Raw genomic sequence first — 17,036 nt, 5'->3', positions numbered from 1 at the left:
AATGTCACTCAATCAAAGTTGGAAATCACTGAAATGGAGTCTGAATAACCATAATATCTGTAAAGTTATCGAAACAGAGTTGAAAATCACCAAAATGTAATCAAAATTACCAAAATGAGATTACACCATTGAAACATAGGTTTTAGTAGCAGGAAAGGACATCGTTACTACCCACACATATTTGACAACTACCAAATCTAAGCTGTAAATTGTTGAAATTGACTTTAAATCACAGAAATGGACATTGAAATCAACAATATGAACTTTAAAATAACCGAACAGAATAGATATAATATCACCCAAACAGAGTGTACAACATATATGTAAATTAAAATATTATTTAATAAATTCCAGACTTAGTTCTCCTCTATTTTGTAAAAATATTGAAAACTTATTTCATCAAACCGAGTTTCTTTTATGTTTAACCAGGACAGTAATGGTATATATATATATATATATATATATATATATATATATATATATATATATATCACCTCTCTCTCTCTCTCAGTAGAATTTTATTGGAAACGTTTCTTAGAGATTCGAATGATTGTGAAATATACATATAAAACAATGATAGTGCTTTTTTAAACTCCCATTTTAGTAAATAAGAAATACAATGGAGAGTCGAAGCAATGAAAATTCTAAATGGCATCGGTCCTGATGTATCGGGTCAGCATGCTTTATTTCTACACTAATGAGGGCATGGTTACGATTTCTTCGGATGAAATCAGATTTCGTCCGATCGGTGAATCTGTGTTCCAAACCGTTCATGACAATTACAGAAATATGCCTGCATTAATATTAAATGTAAGTGTTTTTATTCACTACTTACTACAGACGCGTTCGATGGATAGAGGATAACAAGCTAATTAATGATTCGCAAGTTGGTCTTCGTGTGTATTCTTTAGCGATAATGACATGCAACATTATACAAATCGTGTAATTAATACTAATAACATACATGGATTTTTGTCTATTATATGAAGATAATGTACCAAACATAATATAGCCTCATTTGCTCAATGGCAATTAAAAATATCGTCCACGTTTCTCATATTTTCACCTCCTTGTCTTTCAAAGTCTTCGTACTTAAGCATAACTTTGTTATTTACATAAACCACTCCGATGGCCTATTAGTTAGAGCGTCCGCCTCGGAAGCGAGAGGTCTCGGGTTCGAACCACGGCTGAGTCATACCAAAGACTTGTAAAAATGGTACTAGCAGCAGCCTCGCTTGACGCTCAGCATTAAGAGGTTAGTGGTAGGACTGGTGGTCCTTGTGTCAGGATAATGTGATTTTGTGGGACAAGATGCCCCAATGGTAGACATCACTATAAACTGCCACGCAACAGACATCGTAGCGATATGAATATCAGAATTCTTAAAGTTACGTTAAAAATCAAAATAACTCACACACATCAAACATTATATAAGACTGTAACATCAAAAATGAGTCATCGAGAAGTGTTGTCTCCTGACTGGCATGGAGGTCAATATTAAGAAAGGAATTAGGAACTCTGAACTGCTGAGAAATTGTGAGGTATTAAGTTATCGAGGATACGTTTGTGAAGCACTATAGTTTTATAAATATGTGTTCCTACTTATGACACCTAAACTGTAAAAGGGCGCATACTGTATTAGTCTCAATAAAAAGCCGGAGAAAATAAAGGAACTTTGAAGATCAGAATGTACTCAAAATTTATAATTTATTCAGCTCCAATATTATTCTATGGAACCGAAGATTGGAGATTTAAATAATATTATCACGTGGTATAAAGCGTGCATGTAAACTTCTGCAAAATATTTGAAGCTGTTTCATATACTGTATGACATTTTTTATCTGTTGCTGAATGGGGTCTGATTCCGATATGTGCAACATAGTCGTGTTAAATCTCTCCAATTTAGTTGTTAATTACAGCAAAATCTATAAAACCATATCAATTTGTATATGATGATTCAATCCCTTGATGAGTTAGATCGTGAAAACAGGATAACTTACGGAAGCAATGTATAACTGAAACATGGTTTAGGAGTACTTTGGATTTCACGTGTTGGGAATATTGATCTTGCAATTGCTTTAAAGAAAAGCTATCCGATTTCTTGATGCAGTTTAATCTCCAAACATATTTACTGCAGATACTGTAAGTCCAAATAAACTGTCCGAAGATAGTTAAGTATACGTATGCCATATTGCCCTGATTTTCGATAATGTCTTAGATGACAAGCTAAATTAAGATGTTCGATGGGCATGCATTATTGTCTAAGATGATCCAATAATACATATAGATTTTAAAATCATATAAGTAATGTTATAAAAACGATATTTAGATGCCGAAGGAGCTGAGAGATAAAGTGTTCAGAAAATAAACCATGGAACATCTATTCCTACAGATATTTTTCATTTCCATTGTGTTTGCCTAACACACACACATATATCATATCATTTATAAAAGCCAGCTGCATACTCTCCTCATTTCGTCGTATGATACATATTTTAAATATTAGGTGGTTTGACTTAATATTTGACGCAAAGTGTGTTCACGTGGAGGTTGCAATGGAAACTGTGAAGAAAATAGCCACGAACATATGCACATTGTTCATCGTTTCTATGTATTTCCCATTGATTCTGTCTACCCATAAAATGTTATGAAAATGTTGAACATATTTAACTTGCCTGGCACCGTAAAACTGTGTTTAGTTCTATTGTAAAATTAAGACAATCACTGATAACATCAAAATCTGTGTTTGGAACTTAGTTCAGTTTTGATGGCTAATATGACTGTTTGCATGGTCTTGAGACTTCTGAAACCGCATATTCAACGATAAAATTGTGTTCGACTTCTTCTTCCTGGAAATGAAAGATGTTCCTTTGTGTTAGTTTTCCTTAATTTCGGGGCAGCAAGAACGAACGTAAATCTCACAAACACACTAATGTAAGACTTAAGTCTTTCAATTATCCAAAACTCGGTTGGTGTCTGTTAGATTGTTTTATCCTTCCTTATCTGAATGTTATCATTCAAATATTTGCCATTATTAAAAACATGTTTGTTCCATAGTATATTAAATAGTAAATATCTAATTTGATTAGCAGTGTTAAATTCCCGTTTGGACCTATAAGCCTTGTTATGTTACTTTTCCGTCGAAATTGATTTTCCGTGACAAATTAACATTGGGTCCTTTAAATTCTTACTCAATGTAAACCCATCTCTTCCCCACAATTTTACCACTTCCCACAATTCCCTTCTATAAAAGGGTAGATAAAACCAAGAACTAAATATTACATAAACTCCAAAGATATTTAGAGAGTTGATAAGAAACTAATCCCAAAGCAACCTTTAAATCGTGTATAGAGTCTTACACTATTTACCGTATCAAATTATGTCTCCTTTGGATTTGTTGCAAGAAATAAGGTCTATCAGTTTTGCCGGCGACTAGTTTTACATAAGCATTATCTACAGCATTGGAACCCTTAATATGTGAATATGCTCTTCACACCTCAGTAATGAATAAGAGAATCAATTTTATATTATTTTAAGTATTATTCTAAAATTTTGATTGTTCATTAGAAAAAAATTTGTTTATCCGTTATAGTAATGTCAACTCAGATTGAAAGAGTAAACAAACTGAAACATATGAAGGTCAATCTGAATTATAAAGAATAAGTTTTTATGTGTTTGTCGTCACTTACACATATTTTAGCCTATGCAACTACGTGTGGATTGAGAATTAAAGAAAAATGTTTAAAAAATAATAACGATTGTGTTGTGTAGTGTTGCGCTACCTAAGACTTAAGCACGTAAGTTGCACGTGCAGCACATGTTTTTGGACACTTTGCAACATTTCTCTTCCAGTTGTTGAAAAGTGTCATTTTGCCTGGCAGCCGCTACAAACATTATTTCGGAGAAACATTTACAACGGCAAAAGTCATATCAGGTAAACATTGACTTTTAGACAAATTTAAGCTCAGTTATTATAACTGGTTGACCAGCACAATATGCAATCTGTAGAGATTAATCTCATGAATTATCAGTCAAACAAAGTAAAAGCTTCAAGTGTATGAATAAAGTCTCAGCTATATGAGTTTATGGAATTACTTTTATTTTATTGGAAGCAAACGTATGAGAGATATTAATTAGGTGTTGGATCGATTGGTTTTGAATACGATACGTTTTCACAAGTGCATTGGTCTGAATAAAAACGTGTCTGCGCGAATGTGTTTCACAACAAATATATTTGCCTAATTAGTATATATTTAGAACCAAATAAAGTTATCGTTATGATGTTACAACGTGTAATGCCTGTTGGCCTTGTGCTAAATACACTATTAGCACTCTATACTCCTCAAATTGGATTTCGTCTTTTTGGTATGATCCCACCACTGCCAGAATGCTATAAATTTAGTCTTAAAAATGCCACTTGAAGAAACGGTACGCTTTCATAACTGCATCATACAAAATTTAGCCTCCATCAGCTCTGGTATTATCTCTGCAATCACTTTGATTGTCTATGACTGTTCTGCATCGCTTGTGGCCTGTAAGTGCATTTCATCGTGCTTAAGCTTGTTGGCTAATCGACTGCGCTACCTCACTATAGCGCGATTATGCAAAGTGCTTTGTAAAAGCATAACTTCTCTCGTATGTTTCAATTTTGCCTTCTATGTGTGTGTGTGTGGGGGGGGCGATAATAATGAAATTCACTCGATCACAAATAGTTTCTTTTAGATTCGCATGTAAATATACCCATCGTTTATACGACGTTATTGTATCCTCACATACACATCCATTTACTAACAGATAGAGAATGTTTTACCTCCACCAACATTTCTGATTTTCAAGAACGTTGTTGTTACAATTATAAGTGCTCGTGCACTTTGCTAAAATCAATAAATTAATGCAGTTTATTGAGAATCGCATGATGTATCCCCGGGTGGGGTGGGGTGGTTCCATCCGTCAGGGGCTGAAAAGAATGAATTTTGTTAATAGACGTGCTTGAAGTGGCAAACTTATGTATTTGCACAAAATTGCAGTAAGAGAACAAATGACGAGAACGAATCGGACACAATTTACAGTTGCTTTTTTAACAGTCGTGTCTGAATCTTTGGTTTTTATCATAAAGAAATTAAAAAAATAATCGTATCTGGAATAAAGGGACGAAAGTAATTATACATTAAGAAAAAGTTAATGTTAACCTTATTCGTATAAAGCGGCGGTGTTTCAGTATGGTTACATAGCAAATGTGTTCATTTTAACTGGAAATTTAAATAGTTAACGTTATTAAATGGAGTAAACATCATAAAGGTGTTTAATTACTTTACTGAACACACGAAAGCTAGATAGTAAACTACAACTCGGCTATTACATACTTTATACCAATTTGACTCATAATGACTCACAATGTTGTGTTTTTAATAAAATATTTTTGGTTATGAAACAATTATTAGGACAGAACTTTAAGTCAAAGTATTACGATTGAAATTTATTCCAAATTGTATTAAAAGTAATTTATCATTAATTTATATTGAGAATAATTTTCCACTAAAATATATGGAGATAAAATTTATATATTTGTGTAATATAACTGTATTCTTTTTATAAAGATTGCACTTTACAAGCAGGTGCAGAAACCCAGACAATACATTTCGCTCGTAACTAAATATCAATAAATTGTCAGCACAAAATATACAATACATTTCGCTCGTAACTAAATGTCAACAATTATCAGCACAAAATACATTTTGCTCGTAACTAAAAATCAACAATTGTCAGCACAAAATACATTTTGCTCGTATCTAAATGTCATCAATTTAGATTTAGGGGGAAGCTGCAGAACATACAAATTATTATATCAATATTGGATGCGTTGCGCAGATGGTTCACACGATCGCCATGGAAAAGTACAAAGGGGCATGCTCCCACTAAGACTGAGCCAACGAAAAAATTGTATAATTAGCGAATCAGGCTTACGAAGAATTAATTCGTTCCACCAGTCAGAACAGCTGTTTTTTCCTTACAGCGATTCCGTATCTCATTCCCCAAGATGTATTCATATTTTCATGGTTATTGGTGACACCCTTGTTAGAGCGCCTGAATTACTTCTTTCCTCTCTCTCTCTCTCTCTCTCTCTCTCTCTCTCTCTCTCTCTCTCTCTCTCTCTCCCCCTCTCTCTCTCTCTCTCTCTCTCTCTCTCCCCCTCTCTCTCTCTCTCTCTCTCTCTCTCTCTCTCTCTCTCTCTCAACATGGGCAAAGACATTTCTTAACTTATGAGTAATCCCTTCTCGTAGCAAGAGATGAGAAGAAGGTTATGATACAAATCATATCATAACAGTAGATACAAATTTATCATAACAGTTGATGGACAATAAAGGATTAGTGGAGAATATCACGAATAAGGGTGTCACTCTGCATACTTATGATCTACGGGACAGCCTCGCACCGAAATTCTTGCAACCATCAGACTTCACGCCGTCCAGTTGTGATACTCCGGAACGACTAGACGACTCTTCTGTCATTTTCGTTCATCTTACCCACAAGAAGGGTCTTTTCTGAACCATCAGCACCAGGTACATCACAATTACTGAGACGATTTCCAGCATAAAATGTATACATCGCCGGTGATAATTCTTTTTGCAGTAACACCTAAAATCCCCGACATATCGAATGCATACTATACATAGTCCAGCCCCGAATTTGATCTCCCTACAACCCAGACTGAAATACATATATCCATGCCATAAACAGAGATTTCCATGGGTCCAGCAGCTACATCTACGCCAGGCCCCAACTCAACGACAGCCGTATTGACAGTTTTCTCTCCAGTGATAGTGACTTTAACTTTTACAAATTGTACTCTTTCTATACCAGTGACAATACGTGTATTGTTTGCTATTCAATTTTTAACATATAATTAATTTTTTAGGAAGAATATTTCTGGAATGTGGTAATTCTCACATAGGAATGTTTTTGTATTACCATATTTTGTTTCTTGAAATGCAAAATTATAAGGTTAGTGCGTTAAGTTCAAAATATTTCCAAAAGCTTATCTAATATATGATGTATTTAATTTCTTATTTAGTAACAATAAATTTTTCTATACCTGCTTCAGTAATATTCATCGTGGTTGCTAAGGTTTCTACTACATAGAGTGTGAATGAACCTACTGACTTTAATATGCATTCTTTTGACTAAAATTTTACATCAAACCTGTTTGTACTGAAGTTTAAAACCAGTGTATACATATTTCGCTGCATAAACACATGACAAGGTCTTACCGTAACTGCCTATCTTATGGAGAATTGTAATTTCCGTCTAGCCGTCCCAAACATATTGATGCAGATGTTTATTTTGTCAGCCTAATGGGGTTCGATAATGTTATTGAGGGTTCTCTCTCATGTTTTCATACGAATCGTAATTGGTTTTGACATTCCAATAAAAGTGGACGCAATTTTTATGACCACGATATAGATGGTTTTGACATTTACAGTTTTAGAACCTTGAATGTGACACAAAAACGTTTTATAACAATTAACACTTAATGTCACTTTTGCTATGAAAAAACAGAACTTAAAATATAGAAACATAAGTCTAAACAAGATAACGAAAAACAAACTTGATTGAATTTGCAACATTTTGTTGCATATTGCTTTTAAATACTTACATGTTCCAGTGTGTAGGCAAAGATCCCGTGTTGGCCGTAGCGGGCCGTCATCTGCAGAATGGTCTCTCGCTTCCAATTCTGTCAATCAACATCAGCTTCTTTTTGCTCTTTTCATCCTCCTCTGATTCCTCGTGTATATATTCCATCATATCCAGAATATTTTTAAATTTTTCGGGATAAAGGTAAGCACCAGCGATAAAACTTGCTGCAGGAGCTTATCAATTAATTTTTTGTTGCACGTGAGCGCAGCGATTGACAATGGGGTCTCAGCAAGCAACGCTGTATTCTTGAATTTAAGTCCTGTGGCTCGTTGTTCCAGCGATCTGACCTTTATAGCACGTAAATCAGGGGGTAGATAACGAGTCAGGCATCGTGTCCACAAGCCACGTTTTCCTTGACAGATGGCCATATGTAAAGGCGCCTGTCTCTGTACATATCTGAATCTTCCATGTTGCTCAGGTTTGTATCCGAATATTCTTCCACACGAAGCTCAACCACTTTCTTTTCCGTTGGTTTCTCCAGATAAAACATGCTGCACGCCATGGGTAGCGGTGTTTGATAATCCACCATCTGATTACCTTTTAAGACGAGTCTCTTTGATTCGTCATTCCTTTTGATGTCTAGCAGTATTTAAGATAATTATTCAAACCTTGTCATATTAATGCACAGATGAGGGCATATATGTCATTTTCATCATCAACTGTCCGCGTGTATGTCACCTATTGCCTGGAAGTTACAACCTCCATGATTCACGTTCTATTAGAAACTCCGGGAGTCTGAACTAGCTACAATAACAGGTCTCTTCGTTTCGAAGAAGACAATACTGATTTAACCACTTTTGTGACTAGCAGCTCTTGGGTCAGCTAAAATTGTAAAGAATTGTAATTGGTTTACATTTAAAATGAAATTCATTCAATACCTATCGGATCAGTTTGTATATATGCAAAAGGACGAAATCATTCTAAGTATTAAATATGACAGCTGAAAACAATGGTCAAGTATATATATATATATATATATATATATATATATATATATATATATATATATATATATATATATATGTGTGTGTGTGTGTGTGTGTGTGTGTGTGTGTGTGTGTGTGTTTTCTTTCAGAGAAATATGTTTTGTACGGAATAATCGGATTTCATTATTTTAGCAGTGCCTAATTTCCAAATAGGCAGAGTAGGCACCGGCCTCGGGGCACCGCGACAACGGATCAAAATAATACTGACAAAACGTATTAAGAGATAATTTGCGAGGGAGGGGGAGCCCAAGACTTCGACCGCCTAAGGGCCTAAGGGCCTTCACAGGGTTTAATCCGGCACTGATTTTTATTTTAAACGTGCAAGAGAGAGAGAGAGAGAGAGAGAGAGAGAGAATATTTTTAAGTTATATATACTATATATTCATGCGTGTCTTTCCTATAACTACCCAGATATGTACTCACTTCTTCTAGACAAGGGAATAGTGACATCAAACATTCAATCTTATAACTTATATAATAATGCATATATTATATTTTGCATATTAAGGGATCTAGCACATGATTCATACATAACTATTATATAACATGATGACGTATAGCATATTACAGACTCATATGCTTTCAGATATACTATAACATTTTAGAAATCACAATTTTGGAATTTGTTAATGTTCTTCACTTCTCTGACTGGTGCCATTTGATTTCAGTAAACGTTTTCAGGTTTGGACCTCTACTGTATGGGAATTAAATATGTCGTTCATTCCTGCGAATAAATTCAAGTTTAAAATTTTCTTTAAAAAGTATTGGTTTATTTATTCCTAATGTTATATTTCCTACTGTAATGGTAACTCTTACAAGATGTGTGCAATTATGTTCCATCTACTAGAACAATTGTATCCAAAAAGGAATTAATTCAAACTTGTCGATTATTGCACGTGAAACCAGAGCAATTGTACCCAATAACGTTTACTTATAACACAGCCATACAAGAAATGAAATGGGATTTACCTATTTCTCTGCAAAAGATCATATCTTATCTCATCTATATCTTAATTTTTTCAGGATGAATTCTGTGAAGAACTTTTAATTAAAACCATGTCAATTATGCAAATTGTTACCAATAAATATTTCTTTTCTATTCAAAACTCTCATCTAAATTGAGACCAAGTCTTCATTTATCTCGAGATTTCGATTATAACTGATATTTCATTAAAAGTCAATAAATACTTTGATAACCTTATTTTTCTTAAAGAATGTTTGTGAAAATGATATAGCTGATATTTGATAAACAATATCTAATGATTATAATGTATGTACTCTCAACAATCTGTGACAGTGCTTATAATACACTCATGTTGTAAAATGTTTGACAGTGCTTATAATACACACCAGACCGCTCCGGTGACCTACTGGTTAGAGCGTCAGCCCCGGATGTGAGAGGTCGTGGGTTCGAACCCTGGCCGAGCCATATCAAAGACTTCTAAAAATGATACTAACAGCTGCCTCGCTAGGCGCTCATCATAAAGAGGTTAGTGTTAGGACTGGTTAGCCTGGTGTCAGGATAATGTGACTGGGTGGGGCATCATGCTTTTTGTCTGCGGCACGATGCCACAGTGCAAGACATCACTTTAAACCGCCACACTGCAGACATCGTAGCAAATTGTTGAAGCTACGTTAAAAATCTAAATTACACAAATCGCATAATACACTCCTCTTGTACAAGGCTTGACAAAGCTTTTACAACACTCATACTGCAAAAGGTTGGACAGTGTTCATAACACAATCCTATTGTAGAAGGATTTACAGTGTTTACAGTACACTCCTGCTGTAAAAGGCTTGACAGTGCTTATAATACACTCATATTGTAAGAGGTTTTACAATGCTTACAATACACCCCTAGTTAAAAAGGCTTATTCGATAACGATACGTTGTTCAACAAAGAATGAATTCCATTGTTGCATGCGAAACAAACAATTGAATACAATTGTATTATTTCCCTACTTATAACGACACTGTTTTAGAAAATGCCGTGAGAAAATATTATTGGTAGCAGCAAATATTAACTGCAATGCATAGTAAGAAATTTCATATTTATTACCATATTTCCAACAGAATTCAGTTTAGTAAAAGCTGTCTGCTTCGCCTAAATCAATTAGCGATAAGAAAAGATATAACCCGAATATTGATGACCCAATTTTCTGAGGCACCGACTATACAGCACATGACTCGGCACTGAAAGCAATTGAAATTTTATTTATGCTTGAGATCGTAACTAGTGCAACTCAAGCTTGGCGTGAAATACAAACCCATTTAGTTCCATCATTTTAAACCCGTGGACAATTTTTACATTGCATTTTCCCATGATCCCATACAGAAATTTAAATACTGGAAATTTATTATATTTTTAAAAATTGTTTTCATCATATTACCGACCGCTATGAAAATTGTTTCGTTTAAAGAATGACCTCTTTGATCAATTTAGCCCTATGTCCTTGCATGACTGTATAAGCGTGCACATTGGAATAGAGTCGTTATGTTGGTAATAAAGGAATTATTTCATCTTGACTCTAATATATCAATATACGTACATTTCCCTATTATTTAGACCTCAAATACCTCCCATTGGTAGAATAGAACCATTGCGACAGGTCTGTTCATTTGGTGGTAAAATGACACTTGGAGAAGGCTAGATGAATCACACTAAAGTTCGACTGCATTTGCTGCGATCCATTATCTGGTGTGATTTTAGTGCAAAATGGGAAGTTTTCGCCAAATGAATGAGTGCACAAAGGCAAGAATTTGTATTTTGCTATGACGGAGCACAGGATTGATGATATTAAAAGGTATAAAGAAGCATACAACACACTCAACTGACAGATCGATAATCCCCAACCAACATTCGAGTCGTATACACAGTCTCGTTCATTTTAATGTGTACAAATGGCCATGTTGTAAGTACCAGTCAACTTTATCGTGTATTACTGCGAGGATACCGTGTACTAAGGCTTAGATGACAACTTTGCGGTAGCAATATATTTTGAAAAAAAATATGAGCTGTGAGTAGCGTGATGAACATGATGTGCTAAAATAAATTCTTGACAAACAATAAAATATGCAGTTGATGACAGCGATAACCACAACGAAAGTTACTGCATTGCTCCTCCTTCGTTAATTTTCAAAATGAACTGAAACATCGACCGCTAGAATAAGCGGCATCATTTGAATGACTTTATCAATCTCCTAGTAATGTTTGTTGCGCACTCAGATACCGGTACTCTAAATAACCAAAACTCCAAAAAATACATTCAGATTTACAGTTCTTAAAAAGTTCCAGATTTACTATGCTCAAAAATCGACGTCTTTTTGTACTTACGTATGCATTGCACGCGCGCGCACGTGTCTAGGTGTGTGTGTGTGTGTGTGTGTGAGCGAGAGAGAGAGAAAGAGAGAGAGAGAGAGCTTTATGAGCGAGGAAAACTATCAAGACCGTCCGTATCTCTTCCTCATCTACCAAGGATAGGCATCACTCACTTTGAAGTCACCTTATAAATTAGGACTTGGCCTAATTGTGTGAACTTAAGATGTAATATGCTTGAATGTCATTGCGATAACAATTTATTTAAAAGTACACGGAAAATAAATACAGATGTGTTGAAACGCGCATCATGATCCTTAAAGTCTATATTTTCTGCATACATCCGGGTAGAATATTCTTAAGATCTTTGCACTCTTCTTGTGCAGTGCAAGCTAAGTAAATAAAGGAACAGCATGCCGCTGGATTTTTTTTATCGGCGATTTCCTCTAACAATATACTTCAATAGCATTGATTACTGTATTTCATCAATTCGTCTCATTGTATCACCATCAAAACACACACTGATTACAATATTAAATACACAGATTCCAATATGTCCGTCAAAATTAATGTATGTACTTCATTCATATTAATGAAAAGGGCCGCCTTTCCGTTGTCAAGGCGAATTTGTCTTCTACATTTAAAGGACAAGAAGGACGCACCAAAATAATTGTTGCTGATACGGTGAACGTTCCAGTAACACATAAATGATCGGTTCGGGAAAAATTGACAAGCTGTCGTTTTAGTAGTGCATGAAATTAGAATATTAGAGCTGTATCAGACGTTTTGAGACCGCAACGACATCTTAATCTCGAGGAAGCTTGTCAGCGATGGGGAAGGGAATTTGCCAGTTCGGCACTAAATGCGGCTGAATATAACCAGACGCTATATGCTGGGACAAACATTGCTGTCCTATAAGTAGTCGAAACTTCTTTGACCTTGATGGGAATGACACCGTTCGTTGGCTTCGAAAAAAGGAGTGGCAGCTTCGGGTACCGGTTCATTTAGAAAAACAGGCTTCAAAAGAATAACCTTCTCTTAAGAACAGTAAAGAAAGGTGGATAGGTCTCTCTACGACTATCAACCACTCTCTGCTCTATCTGATGCTGATCTTGGAGAAAGGGAGCTCTACACCAATAAAACTACCGCCATGAGGGGTTCCCATTCACGCCCGGCAGGAAATTGGCAAGAATGTGAATGACATGTTAAAGAAAGGGAGATTTTCAATATCTACCGCTCCATAGTCGGCGCCAGTTGCTTTATAATAGAAAAAAGATGGCACAGCGAGGATATGCGTCGCCTACAGTTCCTTGAACGAAGTAACCACGAAAAAACCCTAGCCTCTATCGTGGTTTGATGAGTCGCTTGATTCTCTAGCAGAAGTAACTTGGTTCTCAATGTTGGACCACATGAGCGGTTATTGGCAGGTAAAAATGGAGCCAGGTGATCACTCAAAGATGGCATTCGCAACTAGGCAAGGGCTATATGAGATCAATTATATATTAGTCGGGCTCTGTAATGCAGCTGGAACATTCGAAAGACCGATGGAGACAGTTCTGGTGAGGCTCCAATGGCAGATATGTTTGCTGTACCTTGAGAATATAACAATCTTGGACGCATATTCGAAGAGGAGGTGGACTGTCTTCGGCAGGTCTTTGACAGGTTGATGGAAACTGGACTGAAGCTCAAGCCCAAGAAATGTCGTTTATTTGTAAACGAGGTCAAGTGCTTGGGACATATTGTGTTGAAAGAGGGATACATGCAGATCCAGAGAAGGTGTTCGCCGTCATCAAATGGAGAGATTTGAAGTCGCAGACAGAACGCCGCAGTTTCATAGGAATATGCCCATTTTATCGCCGATTCATAAATTGGTTTGATTATATTACAACTAGCCTACACCAACTGACAGAAAAATGGAGGCCCTTTGTATGGACTGAGAAGTTTCAGTTTTCTTCCAAGAGTTGAAGAGGCGATTGACGACCGGTCCTGTGTCAGCGTTCCCAGACCCGGTAAATCCCTTCATTCTTGACATAGATGAGAGCATCGGTGAACTTGGAGCCATCCTGTCGCAGAGTACACAACGGATGCAAGAGGGTTGTAGCCGAGAAAAGATACAGCGTCACAAGAAACGAGCCGTTGGCGGTGGTACCCTTTGTGAAAAATTTCAAGCATTACTTGTAAGAAAGGCATCTTGATTAGGACAGAGCATAGCACACTGAAGTGGTTACTGTATTTCAAGATCTAGGAAGGGCAACTAGCAAGATGGATCGCCGTCCTGTCACAACATCAATTTGAGATTCAGCATCGTCCCGGAAGATTGCATCATAACGTTGGACCCTGTAGGGAATGCACTTTTCAAGTAAAGACACAAACTTGAACAAGACGAAACGGAAGATGCGGCGACATACAGAGATTGGAGTGTTGCAGTTGATAAGCCAGTTACTGTGATTAAAACGTTCTGTGTTAGAAACGAGTTCGCACAGGCTAAGAACTCTGGCCAGAACGTCGCAAATGTTATAAGCTGGGTCGAGAGCAAGCAATCCTCGTGGGAACAAGTAGCATGATATTAAGTGCTGGACAAATGCCTCAGGAGTCAGTGAGACCAGCTGGAGATAAATATCGCCATACTCTGTCGCAGATGCGAGAAGCACCAATGTGGATAACTTAACAGTCAAACTATTGTTCCACCAGAAAGGATAAATGATGTTCTACGTATGGCTCACGATTCGTGTAGTGAATGACACTTTGGCATCAGGAAAACTCTAGACAAAATCAGAAAAGGTTTTACTGTGTCCGTCTTCAGAAAAATGTTTGACTGTGGTGCTAGAGATGTGAAACATGTGAGAATCAAAAGTCACCCGAAATAAATAAATGTGAGCTCTAGTGCAGGTGGCTGCGTCAGGGGTACCGACGGAACGTATAGCTGCTTAGCTGCTAATGTCTTAGGACCACTATCGAAGACCGAAAATGGAAACGTATACGTTCCCTTGATAGCTCCCAACAGTACTGCAGTATTCTCAATGCCTTGTCAGGAAGCTACAGTCGTCGCAAAACTGACAGTAGAGGAAGTCCTTACACGTTTTGGTATGCCAAGACAGATTCACACGGATCAAGGCCGACATTAAGAGAGAGAACTGTGTCGACGTCTTAGAATCGAGTCAATTAGGACCAGTCCATACTGTGTACAGCTCGGCGTCATGGTGGAAAGCATGAACCGACCGCTAGAAAGCTTACTATCTGTTTTGTTCGAAGAATGACAACGTGACAGGGACACACATCTCCCGTTCCTACCGATTTTGATGTATTCACATGTGCGTAGAAATACATAATTGTGTAGGCGTGGGTTGTGTAACTAGAAAACAAATTAGCAACGATATTCCTTCCGTTAAAGTTTATTTTTTATTTTAAATGTTAGCGGACTTTGAAGCACCATCCAACGTTGTTTGTCACGTGTGTATGTGTACGTATGCATGTACAAATGCACAAAAGCGGAACAATGAAAATAACAACGTTTCCCTGCCTTTCGACAAAATGCGAGGTTTTCTTCAGTGGATAATTAATAAAACTCACAGAGGGAGATACAGAGATACATATACAAATACAAAGAGTTACACGAGTAAAAATATATTTACATTCTTGTGCAGAATGGATAAACTAAAACTATCAAGAAAAATGATGTCAGAAATAAAACGGAAATGTTTTTACAAGTAAAAACTAAATGTCTACAAATGGATCTATTAACGATGAATTAGGTAACGAGTTTGTATGCAAGCTATCTGCACAAAATAACTATTGTACTCAAGGTACTAATGATAAGGAAAACTGGGAACCAGTCTGGTGCACATTAAACATGTTATATAGAACTTGGGCTGGCCAGGATTTGTTGATTATGAAACTAAAATTTAAGTAAAAATAATAATTTGAGAGCTTCTTTTTGTTGAAACTGACCAAAACACCGAGACAATATTTTATTAATGGAATTTCAATTTTTTGCAGACTTCTGTTTGAAAAAAGTTCACTACTGAAATTAACACCTGACTCGAAATTGAAAACACAGGTTCTAGCATATGGAGATCGAACGAAAGCCGGACAACGTAAATGCGACGATAATGTGGTCTGCATGGACAGTTCAACATTTTAAAAATAAAAGATAATGTAATTCGTTTTGCAAATCTTTATACAGTCACTTGGTATTTTGATGTCTGAAAAATAAAACGTTGGAGGTAATGATAATATAAAACTGGTTATTAATTATGTTTAAGAATGGATTTGTTATAGGAAGGGGAGTAACTCCTGTGATAATAAATAGGACCTTAATCCAGTTCATGAATATTAGTCGTGTAGAAGTCAAATCGTAGACACATGATGCAAGCAGGTTTTAAAAAGATACGTTCTCTCTCCCTCTCCCTGTCTCTCTCTCTCTCTCTCTCTCTCTCTCTCTCTCTCTCTGCAATACTTGACATTGCTTTATGTGATAAATGACTATATACAGTAATGTAGGTTAGAATAAAGAGTGTATGTGAAATGTTCGTAGGTCCTACAGTGAAATATTAAATCTGTAATCGTGCCAGCAAAGAAATAAGCTTACATAATGAAATATTAAATATATAACCATGCCCTCACAGAAATAGGCTTACACTATAAAATATTAAACTTGTAATCACGATAGCACAAAAAAGGCTTAGAAAATGAAATTAGCACAAAAATAGGCTTACAAAATGAAATTAGCACAAAAATAGGCTTAAACGATGATATATTAAATCTGTAATCATGATACGTGATTTTAATTAAGACCAAAAAAAAATGACTTTTTCATGAGCTAGAGTATGGATTCCTTTCTGCTTTCAATAACCCTTTAGAACTATGCATTGTGATCTGGAGACTCTTTCGTTGCTTCGATGAATTTTACAAACACATGCCACCATTGACATGAGTTACAAACATGCTAAATTAGACAATTTAACTGATTTCGGAGCACACGTTTTAAAAATGGAAATTGAGTCCACTATATTCTGTTATCATAAGCGTTAGGTATCCCA

This window comes from Sinohyriopsis cumingii, chromosome 17 (genome assembly GCF_028554795.1).
Source record: "Sinohyriopsis cumingii isolate HCF-2022 chromosome 17, ASM2855479v2, whole genome shotgun sequence".
In the NCBI taxonomy this organism is placed as follows: domain Eukaryota; kingdom Metazoa; phylum Mollusca; class Bivalvia; order Unionida; family Unionidae; genus Sinohyriopsis; species Sinohyriopsis cumingii.
This window is presented reverse-complemented; position numbering follows the sequence as displayed.